General features: G+C 38.0%; 1 protein-coding gene and 1 pseudogene across 5 annotated transcripts in view; one reads left to right on the top strand and one right to left on the bottom strand.

Annotated features, from left to right (window-relative positions):
- Nucleotides 1-3,960, top strand: part of LOC103784028 (heterogeneous nuclear ribonucleoprotein D-like) — a 48,085-nt pseudogene extending 44,125 nt beyond the window's left edge.
- Nucleotides 1-14,406, bottom strand: part of CCDC148 (coiled-coil domain containing 148) — a 463,587-nt gene that overhangs the window by 427,695 nt on the left and 21,486 nt on the right. The window lies entirely within an intron of this gene.

Here is a 14,406-nt window from a genome sequence, read left to right on the forward strand (position 1 = left end):
CAACAAGAAGAGCTAACTATCCTAAATATATATGCACTCAATACAGGAGCACCCAGATTCATAAAGCAAGTTCTTAGAGACCTACAAAGAGACTTAGACTCCCACACAATAATAATGGGAGACTTTAACACCCCACTGTCAACATTAGACAGATCAACGAGACAGAAAGTTAACAAGGATATCCAGGAATTGAACTCAGCTCTGCACCAAGCAGACATAATAGACATCTACAGAACTCTCCACCCCAAATCAACAGAATATACATTCTTCTCAGCACCACATCACACTTATTCCAAAATTGACCACATAGTTGGAAGTAAAGCACTCCTCAGCAAATGTAAAAGAACAGAAATTATAACAAACTCTCAGACTACAGTGCAATCAAACTAGAACTCAGGATTCAGAAACTCGCTCAAAACTGCTCAACTACTTGGAAACTGAACAACCTACTCCTGAATGACTACTGGGTACATAAAGAAATGAAGGCAGAAATAAACATGTTCTTTGAAACCAACGAGAACAAAGACACAACATACCACCACCTCTGGGACACATTTAAAGCAGTGTGTAGAGGGAAATTTATAGCACTAAATGCCTACAAGAGAAAGCAGGAAAGATTTAAAATGGACACCCTAACATCACAATTAAAAGAACTCAAGAAGCAAGAGCAAACACATTCAAAAGCTAGCAGAAGGCAAGAAAACTAACATCAGAGCAGAACGTAAGGAGATAGAGACACAAAAAACCCTTCAAAAAATCAGCAAATCCAGGAACTGGTTTGTTGAAAAGATCAACAAAATTGATAGACCACTAGCAAGTCTAATAAAGAAGAAAAGAGAGAAGAATCAAATAGACGCAATAAAAAATGATAAAGGGGTTATCACCACCGATCCCACAGAAATACAAACTACCATCAGAGAATACTATAAACACCTCTACACAAATAAACTAGAAAATCTAGAAGACATGGATAAATTCCTGGACACATACACCCTCCTAAGACTAAACCAGGGAGAAGTTGAATCCTTGAATAGACCAATAACAGGCTCTGAAATTGAGGCAATAATTAATAGCCTACCAACAAAAAAAGTCCAGGACCAAATGGATTCACAGCCAAATTCTAGCAGAGGTAGAAGGAGGAGCTGGTACCATTCCTTCTGAAACTATTCCAAATAATAGAAAAAGAGGGAATCCTCCCTAACTCATTTTATGAGGCCAGCATCATCCTGATACCAAAGCCTGGCAGAGACACAACAAAAAAAGATAATTTTAGACCAATAAACCTTTCCTTTATTGAGGAAAAATCCTCAATAAAGTACTGGCAAACCAAATCCAGCACATCAAAAAGCTTATTCACCATGATCAAGTGGGCTTCATCCCTGGGATGCAAGGCTTGTTGAACATATGCCAATCAATAAATGTAATCCATCATATAAACAGAACCAAAGACAAATCCACATGATTATCTCAATAGACGCAGAAAAGGCCTTTGATGAAATTCAACAGCCCTTCATGCTAAAAACTCTCAATAAATTAGGTATTGATGGGACGTATCTCAAAATTATAAGAGATATTTATGACAAACCCACAGCCAATATTATACTGAATGGGCAAAAACTGGAAGCATTCCCTTTGAAAACTGGCACAAGGCAGGGATGCCCTCTCTCACCACTCCTCTTCAACATAGTATTGGAAGTTCTGGCCCAAGCAATCAGGTGGGAGAAAGAAATAAAGGGTATTCAGTTAGGAAAAGAGGAAGTCAAATTGTCCCTGTTTGCAGATGACATGCCTGTATATTTAGAAAACCCCATTGTTTCAGCCCAAAATCTCCTTAAGCTAGTAAGCAACTTCAGTAAAGTCTCAGGATACAAAATCAATGTGCAAAAATCACAAGCGGTCCTATACACCAATAACAAACAGAGAGCCAAATCATGAGTGAACTCCCATTCAGAATTGCTTCAAAGAGAATAAAATACCTAGGAATCCAACTTACAAGGGACATAAAGGACCTCTTTAAGGAGAACTACAAACCACTGCTCAATGAAATAAAAGAGGACCGAAACAAATGGAAGAACATTCCATGCTCATGGATAGGAAGAATCAATATTGTGAAAATGGCCACACTGCCCAAAGTAATTTATACATTCAATGCCATCCCCATCAAGCTACCAATGACTTTCTTCACAGAATTGGAAAAAACTACTTTAAAGTTCATATGGAACCAAGAAAGAGCCCACATTCCCAAGACAATCCTAAGCCAAAAGAACAAAGCGGGAGGCATCATGCTACCTGACTTCAAACTATACTACAAGGCTACAGTAACCAAAACAGCATGGTACTGGTACTAAAACAGACATATAGACCAATGGAATAGAAATAATACCACACATCTACAACCACCTGATCTTTGACAAACCTGACAAAAACGAGCAATGGGGAAAGGATCCCTATTTAATAAATGGTGCTGGGAAAACTGGCTAGCCATATGTAGAAAGCTGAAACTGGATCCCTTCCTTACACCTTATACAAAACTTAATTCAAGATGGATTAAAGACTTAAATGTTAGACCTAAAACCATAAAAACCTTAGAAGAAAACCTAGGCAATACCATTCAGGACATAGGCATGGGCAAGGACTTCATGTCTAAAACACCAAAAGCAATGGCAACAAAAGCCACAATTGACAAATGGGATCTAATTAAAATAAAGAGCTTCTGCACAGCAAAAGAAACTACCGTCAGAGTGAACAGGCAACCTACAGAATGGGAGAAAATTTTTGTAATCTACCCATCTGACAAAGGGCTAATATCCAGAATCTACAAAGAACTTAAACAAATTTACAAGAAAAAAATCAAACAACCCCATCAAAAAGTGGGTGAAGGATATGAACAGACACTTGTCAAAAGAAGACATTTATGCAGTCAGCAGACCATGAAAAACTGCTCATCATCACTGGCCATCATAGAAATGCAAATCAAAACCACAATGAGATACTATCTCACACCAGTTAGAATGGTGATCATTAAAAAGTCAGGAAACAACAGGTGCTGGAGAGGATGTGGAGAAATAGGAACACTTTTATACTGTTGGTGGGACTGTAAACTAGTTCAACCATTGTGGAAGTCAGTGTGGCGATTCCTCAAGGATCTAGAACTAGAAATATCATTTGACCTAGCCATCCCATTACTGAGTATACACCCAAAGGATTATAAATCATGCTGCTATAAAGACACATGCACATGTATGTTTATTGCAGCACTATTCACAATAGAAAAGACTTGGAACCAACCCAAATGTCCATCAATGATAGACTGGATTAAGAAAATGTGGCACATATACACCATGGAATACTATGCAGCCATAAAAAAGGATGAGTTGATGTCCTTTGTAGGGACATGGATGAAGCTGGAAACCATCATTCTCAGCAAACTATCACCAGGACAGGAAACCAAACACTGCATGTTCTCACTCATATGTGGGAATTGAACAATGAGAACACTTGGACACAGGGTGGGGAACATCACACACCAGGGCCTGTCATGGGGTGGGGGGAGTGGGGAGGGATAACATTAGGAGATATACCTAATGTACATGACGAGTTAATGGGTGCAGCACACCAACATGGCACATGTATACCTATGTAACAAACCTGCACGTTATGCACATGTACCCTAGAACTTAAAGTATAATAATTAAAAAAAAGGGAAAGAATTCCCCAAAAAGGGTTTTGTGGGTGGATTGAGCCCAGAAACTTCTGAAAAACAAATTAAAGAATATATTGGAGCCTTTGGAAAGTTTGAAAATATTGAAATTCCCATGGATACAAAAACAAATAAAACAAGATTTTGTTTTCTCACATATATAGATGAAGAGCCAGTAAAGAAATTGTTAGACAGCAGATTATTATCAAATTGGTTCTGGGAAGTGTGAAATCAAAGTTGCACAACCCAAAGAGATATAGAAGCTGCAACACCAAAACAAAAAGGAAGAACAGGTGCTGCAACCAGTGAATGAGGGGGCCCTAGGGGGTCGTGACCAAGGTCAAGACATAACTGGAATCAATGATCTAGTGACTACTATGATCGCGGATATGGGAATTACAATAGTGCCTATGGTGGTGATCAAAACTGTAGTGGCTATGGCAGATATGATCATGCTGGGTGTAACTATAGGAACCATGACTATGCACAGGTGTATGCAGACTATAGTGGCCAAAAGAGCACTTATCGCAAGGCATCTCCAGGGGGTCGCAATCACCAAAACAATCACCAGCCATACTAAAGGAGGACATTGGAGAAAACAGAAGATGATGCTAAAATAACCCATCTTGCAGGATGACATTGAAGACTGGTCTTTTGTTGATCTAAGATGATTATTTTGTAAAAGACTTTCTAGTGCACAAGACACAATTGTGTCTAACTGTATATAGCTGCCAATTCATGTTCTTTGTTTTTACTTTGTCCTTTGCTATCTATGTTATGACTCAATGTGGATTTCTGTTTATACACATTTTATTTGTATGATTTTATATTAAACCTCAAATAAATGCTTCCTTATGTGATTATTTTTCTGTGTCAGGTACCACATGGCTCCATAAAAACATAATTTTAAATAAGCAATAATTAAGGCACAGTTTGTTGTGTGGAGAGAATTGATCCATAGGGAGAAACTGTGGTCCTTTATAAATAGCCAGCCACAGTGATACCCTGTTTCCCAATATGTAGATATATTCCATGCTCTTAAGGCTTCATCTGTCTGTTACCTGAAGTTTCCACCACATCTTTGGATGATGTTTTTCCCCTCTGGATATCTGAAGACACTGTCCTGAGACAAAGTCACAGTGTTGTGATCACTGGAAGCTTTCTAGTAGACCATGTGTCCTCTGGATTGTAACATAATGATTATTAGTAACTCCTTTTGCTTTGTTCTTGTCTCTGGAAAGCCATCTTTGAATTGCTAATTACTTCTTTGACTTTAGAGCTAATCAGTGGTCTGCTAGAAAAAGCTTTATATGCAATTATAATCATAACACCATGATGTTAATTCTCTTAGTAAAAATCCAAATAAATATAGAAAAGAGCACTGTAAAACTGTGGTAGGAACTATAGTTTAAAGTATTGAAAGTAATTATAACACAAGGAATTTCACAGATAGGTATGAGATTATCCATTAAAGTTTGATCAAAAGTTCAATTAAAATTTGAAGTAGTGGCAGAATAACTGATGTAGTTATATTCTGTTAGTGTTATGTCACAGCCATCACAACACTGAACAAAATATTTTCTATTTGGGCATTCTGAGGAAGCTGTATTACAGTTAACTGCAAATGCCGTGTGAGTTTAGAAAAAGTCATGATAGTAAATATCATTTTAATGTAGTTAGTGAATAAACTTGAGTAGGTAAGCATTTGCATATTCAGATGTAGGAAGGAATAGCGGAAAAGGTAAGTCTTAGATATGTTAATGTTGATCCAAGTGTTCCTGACTCCTGTCATTACAGTAGATTTTCCTGGTTCATTGAAAAGAAAGAATTTCATATCTAGGTTTTAGAGGACCTAGGTAAACACAAACTTTGAATTTGGCATTCAGTATAGTTAATTGGATTTAAGGATGTTTGTCTCCAGGTTAACTACTGGGATTGGCACACGTGTCCACATGCAGAGTAGTTAATCTTGTGCAACCAATTTAAGTTTTTTATGCTTATGAATCTGCCTTTTAAAAAAATTTGGTGCCTGTAACTTTATTTGTTCCAGTGATATTTGCACTTGTTGTGCTATAAAGTTACAATGCTCTTGTCCGTTTTTGCTTCTGTTTTTCTATTACACCTTACACCTAGGATAAGTACCAATGTTGGCTATTGCAAAGGATTCTGCTTATTCTTTCAACATGCAACTTTAGGGACTAGAAGGCAGTTCATTTTGTGTTGTCAGTAGGCACAGTGTCTAGGTAGTGAATCCTGTAAGTTCAAACGTATAATTAAGTGAAAAGTTGACCTTGAGATTGTCCTTTTCTCTGACCAAAAATGAATAAAGGCTTTTGAAATAAATAAAAATAATAAAGAAATAATAATTTGACCTCACAGTGAGAGTTTATCTAAAATTGTCTATACTATAATTTCAATAAAATATAAACCTCATTTTAAAAGGCCATAAATAGTCATTCAGAACAGATGAAATGATAATGCACATTAGGCAACAATTCATAAAGTGTTTAACAAATTTTCATTTATGACTCATTATGTTCATGATTCTATAAAAATAAATGGAAACCATTGAGTAATTCATCCACTTATCCATTCAAAAATACTTATGTAGGACCTAGTGCTAAGGACATGGATCTTATTTTCACTGGGGGACAAAGTGGCAGTGACATAACCAGTTTTATACAATTATAAACAAAGTATGTATTTAAAGGGAAAAAAGGGCTTTCTTGAAGAGGTGGTAAAGCTGGAATCTATAGATATTATAAATAGGAGTTAACCTGGAGCAGAGTGTGATTTAAAGGTAGGAAAGGATATTTCAAACAGAATTGCATATGCTGAGATACTATGGCAAGAAGGAAAGAGGGAACCAGGTATGGTGGCTCATACCTACAATCCCAACACTTTAGGGGGCTGAGGCAGGAGGATTACTTGAGCTCAGGAGTTCGAGACCAGCCTGGGCAACATGGCGAGACCCCGTCTCTAAAAAAAACACAAAAATTAGGTGGGTGTGGTAGCACATGCCTATAATCTCAGCTACCTGGGAGGCCTTAGGTAGGAAGACAGCTTGAGCTGAAGAGGTCGAGAGCTGAAGAGGTCGAGGCTACAGTTAGCCATCATCACACCACTGCACTCTAGCCTGGGTGGCAGGGCAAGACTTTACTGAAAAAAAAGAAGAAAGAAGTGGGGCATTTTCCAAAAACTGAAAGAAGCCAGTTGGTTGGGGAACACAGTCAAGATCATTGAGGTAGAGAAGAAGCAGGAGAGGCAGACAATGGCCAAAACACAGAGAGTCTTTTAGGCTTTATTTAGGATTACAGTCTTTATCCTAAAATCAATAAGAATCTATGGAGGAGACTTAAGGAAGGGGCTGACATGCTCAGATCTGATCTTTGGAAGGTCACTTTAGCCTGGGGTATTGAGAGCAGATTTGGGTGGAGGATTAGAGGAGATACACAGAGGCCACTTAGAAGACTGTTACAGTAGATCAGATGAAAGATGATATGTAGCTTAAACTAATTCAGTGGCAATGATGAGAAGTAAACGGGGTCAAAAGACTTAAGGGGTAAAACTACAGAACTTGCTGCTGGAGAGAATATACAAGGAGGTAGGGTCAGGGATTGCACGGAATAAGAAAAAGGAAACTGTCCAAGATCTGTTGCTCATTTCGTAACAGCACAACTAGATGGGATGGAGGAATAATTCGTTGAAATATGAAACATTGGAAGAGGGCCAGATTTAGAGGCAGGTGTCAGGGAAGGTGAGAAGATAGCAGTTTCATTAACTTGACTTTGAGTTGCCTTAGAGATGTCAAAGCAGGCAGGAGGGTTTAGAGCATGTAAGAGAGGGCTAGGCTGGAAATAGAAGTTTGAAACCACAATGAGATACCATCTCACACCAGTTAGAATGGTGATCATTAAAAAGTCAGGAAACAACAGGTGCTGGAGAGGATGTGGAGAAATAGGAACACTTTTACACTGTTGGTGGGACTTTAAACTAGTTCAACCATTGTGGAAGACAGTGTGGCGATTCCTTAAGGATCTAGAACTAGAAATACCATTTGACCCAGGCTTCCCATTACTGAGCATATACCCAAAGGATTACAAATCATTCTACTATAAAGACACATGCACACATATGTTTATTGCAGAACTATTCACAATAGCAAAGACTTGGAACCAACCCAAATGTCCAACAATGATAGACTGGATTAAGAAAACATGGCACATATACGCCATGGAATACTATGCAGCCATAAAAAAGGATGAGTTCATGTCCTTTGCAGGGACATGGATGAAGCTGGAAACCATCATTCTCAGCAAACTATCACAAGGACGGGAAACCAAACACCGCATGTTCTCACTCATATGTGGGAATTGAACAATGAGAACACTTGGACACAGGGTGGGGAACATCACACAGTGGGGCCTGTCATGGGGTGGGGGCAGGGGGGAGGGATAGCATTAGGAGATATACCTAATGTAAATGACGAGTTAACAGGTGCAGCACACCAACATGGCACATGTATACTTATGTAACAAGCCTGCACATTGTGCACATGTACCCTATAACTTAAAGTATAATAATAATAAAAAAATAAGTTTGAAAGTCCTTGATGATCTTTAATGTCATAGGTAAGATTTCCTAGAAAGAGCATGAATAGATAAGATAGATAGATAGATAGATAGATAGATAGGAGTACTTAGAACTAAGCCTTGAGAAATTCCAAGATATAATGCTAAGGTAAAGGATGATGAGCTAAAAAGGAATCTTAAAAGAAATGGCAAGAGAGAACGGAGAAAAATCAGATTAGTATGATATTCTAGAAACTAGTGGAAGAGAACCTTTCAAGAAAGAAGGAGCCAATAACATCCAATGCGTAAGTGCATACATAAACAAAAATGTAAATTGTTAAAAGGTTTTTCTGAGGGATTAAGGTAGTAATAATAAAATTAAGAATACAAACCAGACATCTGCTTCTGGCTACAATGGAGTATCAAAGACCAGGCTTACCCTTCCACTGTAACCAACTAGAAAACTGGACAAAATATATAAAACCCATGTTTTCACAAATTGGATAACAGGCAAAACATGTCTGTGATCACTGAAGAAAATGAAACAAGTTGGGTGGGACTCATGATTGCCATGGCTTTCTGACTGGAGGTATACTTCAGGCCATACAACAGGGAGAGCATTCTCAGCATTAGTAGCCTTCAGTAATCAGAGATCAGCAGTCAGGGAAGTGAAGGCATCTGGAAGTTGTGAAGCAGAGTTATCAAAAAGAGGGAGCTATGCATAAAATCAGTTCATAAATCTGCATGTGGCTCTTCTTGAGTCTTTGCTGAATACTGAGAGGTGTGTGCGGAGAGGAAAGTAGTACAAATCCCAACAAAAATGGAACAGGAAGATAAAAGGCAAGCAGTTATTCGAGTTCACACAGGGATGAAGATGTTTGACCTCTTACTAGTTAAGGTGGAAAGTCTTTGTGAATCACCCCAATCATTCACAGTAGGGACCTCAGGAGCCTTAGGAGGAAAACTGAAATTTGTTAGAGTAAAGGCAACCCCACACACATTCTACCAAAGCTTAAAAACAAGCCTCAACCTGATCCATGAGTCTTAGCAGCCTGCCAAAACAAGGCCAAAAACTAATTTTTTTTAAAAAGACAGAAAAATCAGGCATTCAACAATATTAACATTTACAACATCCTGTATCCACTCAAAAAGCACTCAAAGCACCAGGAATCAGACAAAAAAGTTGATCAATGAACAAAATAAAAATCCATAAATAGTGATGGGTACAAATATACAATTAAACAGAAGAAATAAGACCTGGTATTCTACAGATCAGTAGCGTGACTACAGTTAATATTAATTTATTGCACATTTTGAAATAGCTTGGAGAGAATAATTCAAATGTTCATAACATAAAGATAAATATTTAAGGTGATGTATATTCCAGTTACCCTGATTTGATTATATGAATGTATCAAATTATCACATGTACCCTGAAAAATATGTATCTATTATGTATCAATTTTAAAAAGCATAAAAAATCCAGTAAATAAAACAGAGAAATGGCAAAAATGATAGAATTAGTATGAAAGAACTTGAAAATAGATCAAATAAGTGTTATAAGTATGCTCCAGGGCTTAAAAGAAAACACAAACATAATAAAAAATGAAAGAGACAAATAAAATTTCTAGAGCTGAAAAAATATAATATGTAAAATGAAAATGTCATTGGATGGAATTAATAGCAGATTAGATCTGCAGAAGAAAAAAATCAATGAACTTAAAGACACAACAATAGAAATTATCTAAAATGAAACACAGAGAGAAAAAAGACCAAAAAATTAACAGAACCTCAATGATATATCAGATAATACCAAGAATACTAATATATATGTAAGTGGAATGCTAGAAGAAAGGAGAGGGAATGAAGAAAAAAATATTTTAAAAAATAAAAGTCAAAATGTTTTCAAATCTGAAAAAAAAGATAAAATCACAGATTGAAGAATACCAAGGAACCACAAACCAAGAATTACAAGCCTTAATAAAACCATTCAAAGGCATTTAATAATCAAATTGTTAAAAAAACTGTCATAAAAAAATCTTAAAGACCTCTAGTGATGGGGTCGAGAAGGGAGACATTATATATAGAAAAACACAGAGAAGAATGATCACAGACTTCACAGATAAGAATGATCACTGTAAGAAACTATACAAGTCAAAAAAAATGACAGAACATCTGTAAAGTGCTGTAAAAAAGGTGTTTTTTCTTAAAAAAAAAAAAACCTGTCAATTTATAATCCTACACACGCCGTGAAAATATCTTTGAAGAATAAAGACAAAACAAAAAATTTTTCAGGAAAACAAAAGAGAAGAGATTTTTAGCTGCCCAAGAAGGATTATTAAAGAAAGACCTGCACCCTAAGAATTATTAAAGAAAGGCCAAGCACAGTGGCTCATGCCTATAATCCCAGCACTTTAGGTAGGTCAAGGCAGGCAGATCACTTGAGGTCAGGGGTTTGAAACCAGCCTGGCCAACACGGTGAAACACTTCCTACTAAAAATACAAAAAATTAGCTGGGTGTGATGGTGTGTGCCTGTAATCTCAGCTATTTGTGTGGCTGAGGCAGAAGGATAGCTTGAACCTGGGAGATGGAGGTTGCAGTGAGTCAAGATTGTGCCACTGCACTCCAGCCTGGGCAACAGAGCAAGAAAAAAAAAATGATACCAGATGGAAAAAATATGTAGCACTGTTTACTGCATATATACATGAAAAATAAATTTTAACAATGGCAAAGTACAGAATAAGAAAAATGAAAATAACTTGTGTTAAGGGTTTTATATAATGAATAAGCTGATAAAACATAATTTAAGATAGACTGTAATGAGCTAACCTATAAATTCTAGAGGAACCACTAAAAATTATAACTAATAATATCATAGTACAGATAAAGTAGAATAAAACATAATCAAAAGGGAGCAGAAAAAGGCAAAGAAAATTAAAAAAAAGATGATGAAAATAAAAAAAACCAGCAAGATGGTAGGCTTACATCCAACCATAGTTATAAGTATATTAAAGGTAAATGACATAAATACTATAATTAAAAGGCAGAGATTGTCAAACATGATAAAAACAAGACAAACAATATGGTATTTACAAAAAGCCCACTTTAAATACAAACAAAAGTATGGGTAAAAAATACAAGAATGGCAAAAGATATACCACGAAAATACTAAATATACTATAAACAACTTTATGCCACAAAATTCAACAATGTAGATGAAATGTCCAAATTCCTAAATGACACAAATAACCAAAAATAACTCCAGAAGAACAGAAAATCTGAATTCCTTATATCTATTAACTCAATTACATTATTAACAACTCCCTCAAAGAGAAAATTCCAGATGTACACTATTTGACTGGTAAATTTTATCAATCTTCTGAGGAATAAATAATATCAATCCAATACAAACTCTTTCAGAAATTAAAGGAGAAAAGAACACACCCCAAGTCTTTTCAAAATGTTGGTATCTGCCTGATACCAAAGCCAAAAAAATAAATTACAGGAAAAGAGACCAGGCGCAATGGCTCAAGCCTGTAATCCCAGCACTTTGGGAGGCCAAGGTGGGCAGATCACCTGAGGTTAGGAGTTCGACATCAGCCTGGCCAACATGGTGAACATGTGTATGATGTGATGCCTCAAATCATACACAAAAATTAACATAGGTAAAATTATACGTTGGGTGCAATGGCTCACACCTGTAATCCCAGCACCTTGGGAGGCCAAGGTGGGTGGATTGCTTCGGCTCAGGAGTATGAGACCAGCATGAAAAACACGGCAAAACCTCATCTCTACAAAAAAAAATATATATACATATATATATATGACTTGGGTGTCATGGCCCACACCTGTAGTTCCAGCTACTCAGGAGGTAGAGGCAGGAGGATTGTTCAGGCCTAGGAAGTCAAGGCCACAGTGAGCTGAAATCAAACCACTGTACTATAGCCTGGGCAACAGAGTAAGTCCTTGACTCAAATATATATATATACATATATATGTGTGTATATATATATATACACACATATATATGTATATATATATACACACATATATGTATATATATATACACATATATGTATATATACATACATATATATACACATATATATATATAAAACAAAAGCACAAATAAAAGAAAAACTTAATACAGTGGACTTTATCAAAATTAAAACTTTTGTCATAAAGACACTGTTCAGAAACTCAAGTTGCAAACAAAATACTAGGAGAAAATATCTATGATACATATATCTGACAAAGCACTTGTATCAAAATATGTAATGAATTTTTAAAATCTCAATAGTAAGACAAACAACCTAATTTTAGAAAGGGTGGGTCTGCGGAGGGAGGTTCCAAGATCGCTGAATAGGAACAGCTCCAGTCTACAGCTCCCAGCGTGAGCAACACAGAATATAGGTGATTTCTGCATTTCCAACTGAGGTACCAGATTCATCTCACTGGGGCTTGTCGGACAGTGGGTGCAGCACACCAAGTGTGAGCTGAAGCATGGTGGGGCATCGCCTCACCCAGGAAGTGCAAGGGGTGGGGGAATTCTCTTTCCTAGCCAAAGGAAGCCATGACAGACGGTACCTGGAAAATCAGGACACTCCTATCCTAATACCGCGCTTTTCCAATGGTCTTAGCAAACGGCACAGCAGGAGATTATATCCTGTGCCTGGCTCAGAGGGTCCCACGCCCATGGAGCCTCGCTCACTGCTAGCACAGCAATCTGAGATCGAACCGCAAGGCGGCAGCGAGGCTGGGGGGGGCGTCCGCCATTGCTGAGGCTTGAGTAGGTAAACAAAATGGCCGGAAAGCCCCAATTGGGTGGAGCCCACCGCAGATCAAGGAGGCCTGCCTGCCTCTGTAGACTCCACCTCTGGGGGCACAGCCTATCTGAACAAAAGGCAGCAGAAACTTCTACAGACTTAAACGTCCCTGTCTGACAGCTATGAAGAGAGTAGTGGTTCTCCCAGCACGCAGCTTGAGATCTGAGAACAGACAGACTGCCTCCTCAAGTGGGTCCCTGACCCCTGAGGTACCTGACCCCTGGGAGGTACCTCCCAGTAGGGGCCATATGACACCTGATACAGCCAGGTGCCCCTCTGAGACAAAGCGTCCAGAAGAAGGATCAGGCAGCAACATTTGCCATTCTGCAATATATGCTGTTCTGCAGCCTCCACTGGTGATACCCAAGCAAACAGGGTCTGGAGTGGACCTCCAGCAAACTCCGACAGACCTGCAGCTGAGGGTCCTGACCGTTAGAAAGGAAAACTAACAAACAGAAAGGACATCCACACCAAAACACCAACTGTATGTCACCATCATAAAAGACCAAAGGTAGATAAAACCACAAAGATGGGGAAACCAGAGCAGAAAAGCTGAAAATATTAAAAATCAGAGCGCCTCTTCTCCTCCAAAGGAATGCAGCTCCTCGCCAGCAACAGAACAAAGCTGGACGGAGAATGAATTTGACGAGTTCAGAGAAGAACAAATCAGACGATCGGTAATAACAAACTTCTCTGAGCTAAAGGAGGATGTTTGAACCCATTGCAAACAAGCTAAAAACCTTGAAAAAAGATGAGACGAATAGCTAACTAGAATAAACAGTGCAGAGAGGACCTTAAATGACCTGATGGAGCTGAAAACCATGGCATGAGAACTACTTGACACATGCACAAGCTTTAGTAGCCAATTTCATCAAGTGCAAGAAAGGGTATCAGTGATTGAAGATCAAATGAATGAAATGAAGCAAGAAGAGAAGTTTACAGACAAAAGAGTAAAAAGAAATGAACAAAGCCTCCAAGAAATATGGGACTATGTGAAAAGACCAAATCTACGTCTGATTGGTGTACCTGAAAGTGACGGGGAGAATGGAACCAAGTTGGAAAACACTCTGCAGGATATTATCCAGGAGAACTTCCCCAATCTAGCAAGGCAGGCCAACATTCAGATTCAGGAAATACAGAGAACGCCAAAAAGATACTCCTCGAGAAGAGCAACTCCAAGACACATAATTGTCAGATTCACCAAGGTGGAAATGAAGGAAAAAATGTTAAAGACAGCCAGAGAGAAAGGTCGGGTTACCCACAAAGGGAAGCCCATCAGACGGCAGAAACTCTCCAAGCCAGAAGAGA

This window comes from Pan paniscus, chromosome 13 (assembly GCF_029289425.2).
Source record: "Pan paniscus chromosome 13, NHGRI_mPanPan1-v2.0_pri, whole genome shotgun sequence".
Lineage (NCBI taxonomy): Eukaryota > Metazoa > Chordata > Mammalia > Primates > Hominidae > Pan > Pan paniscus.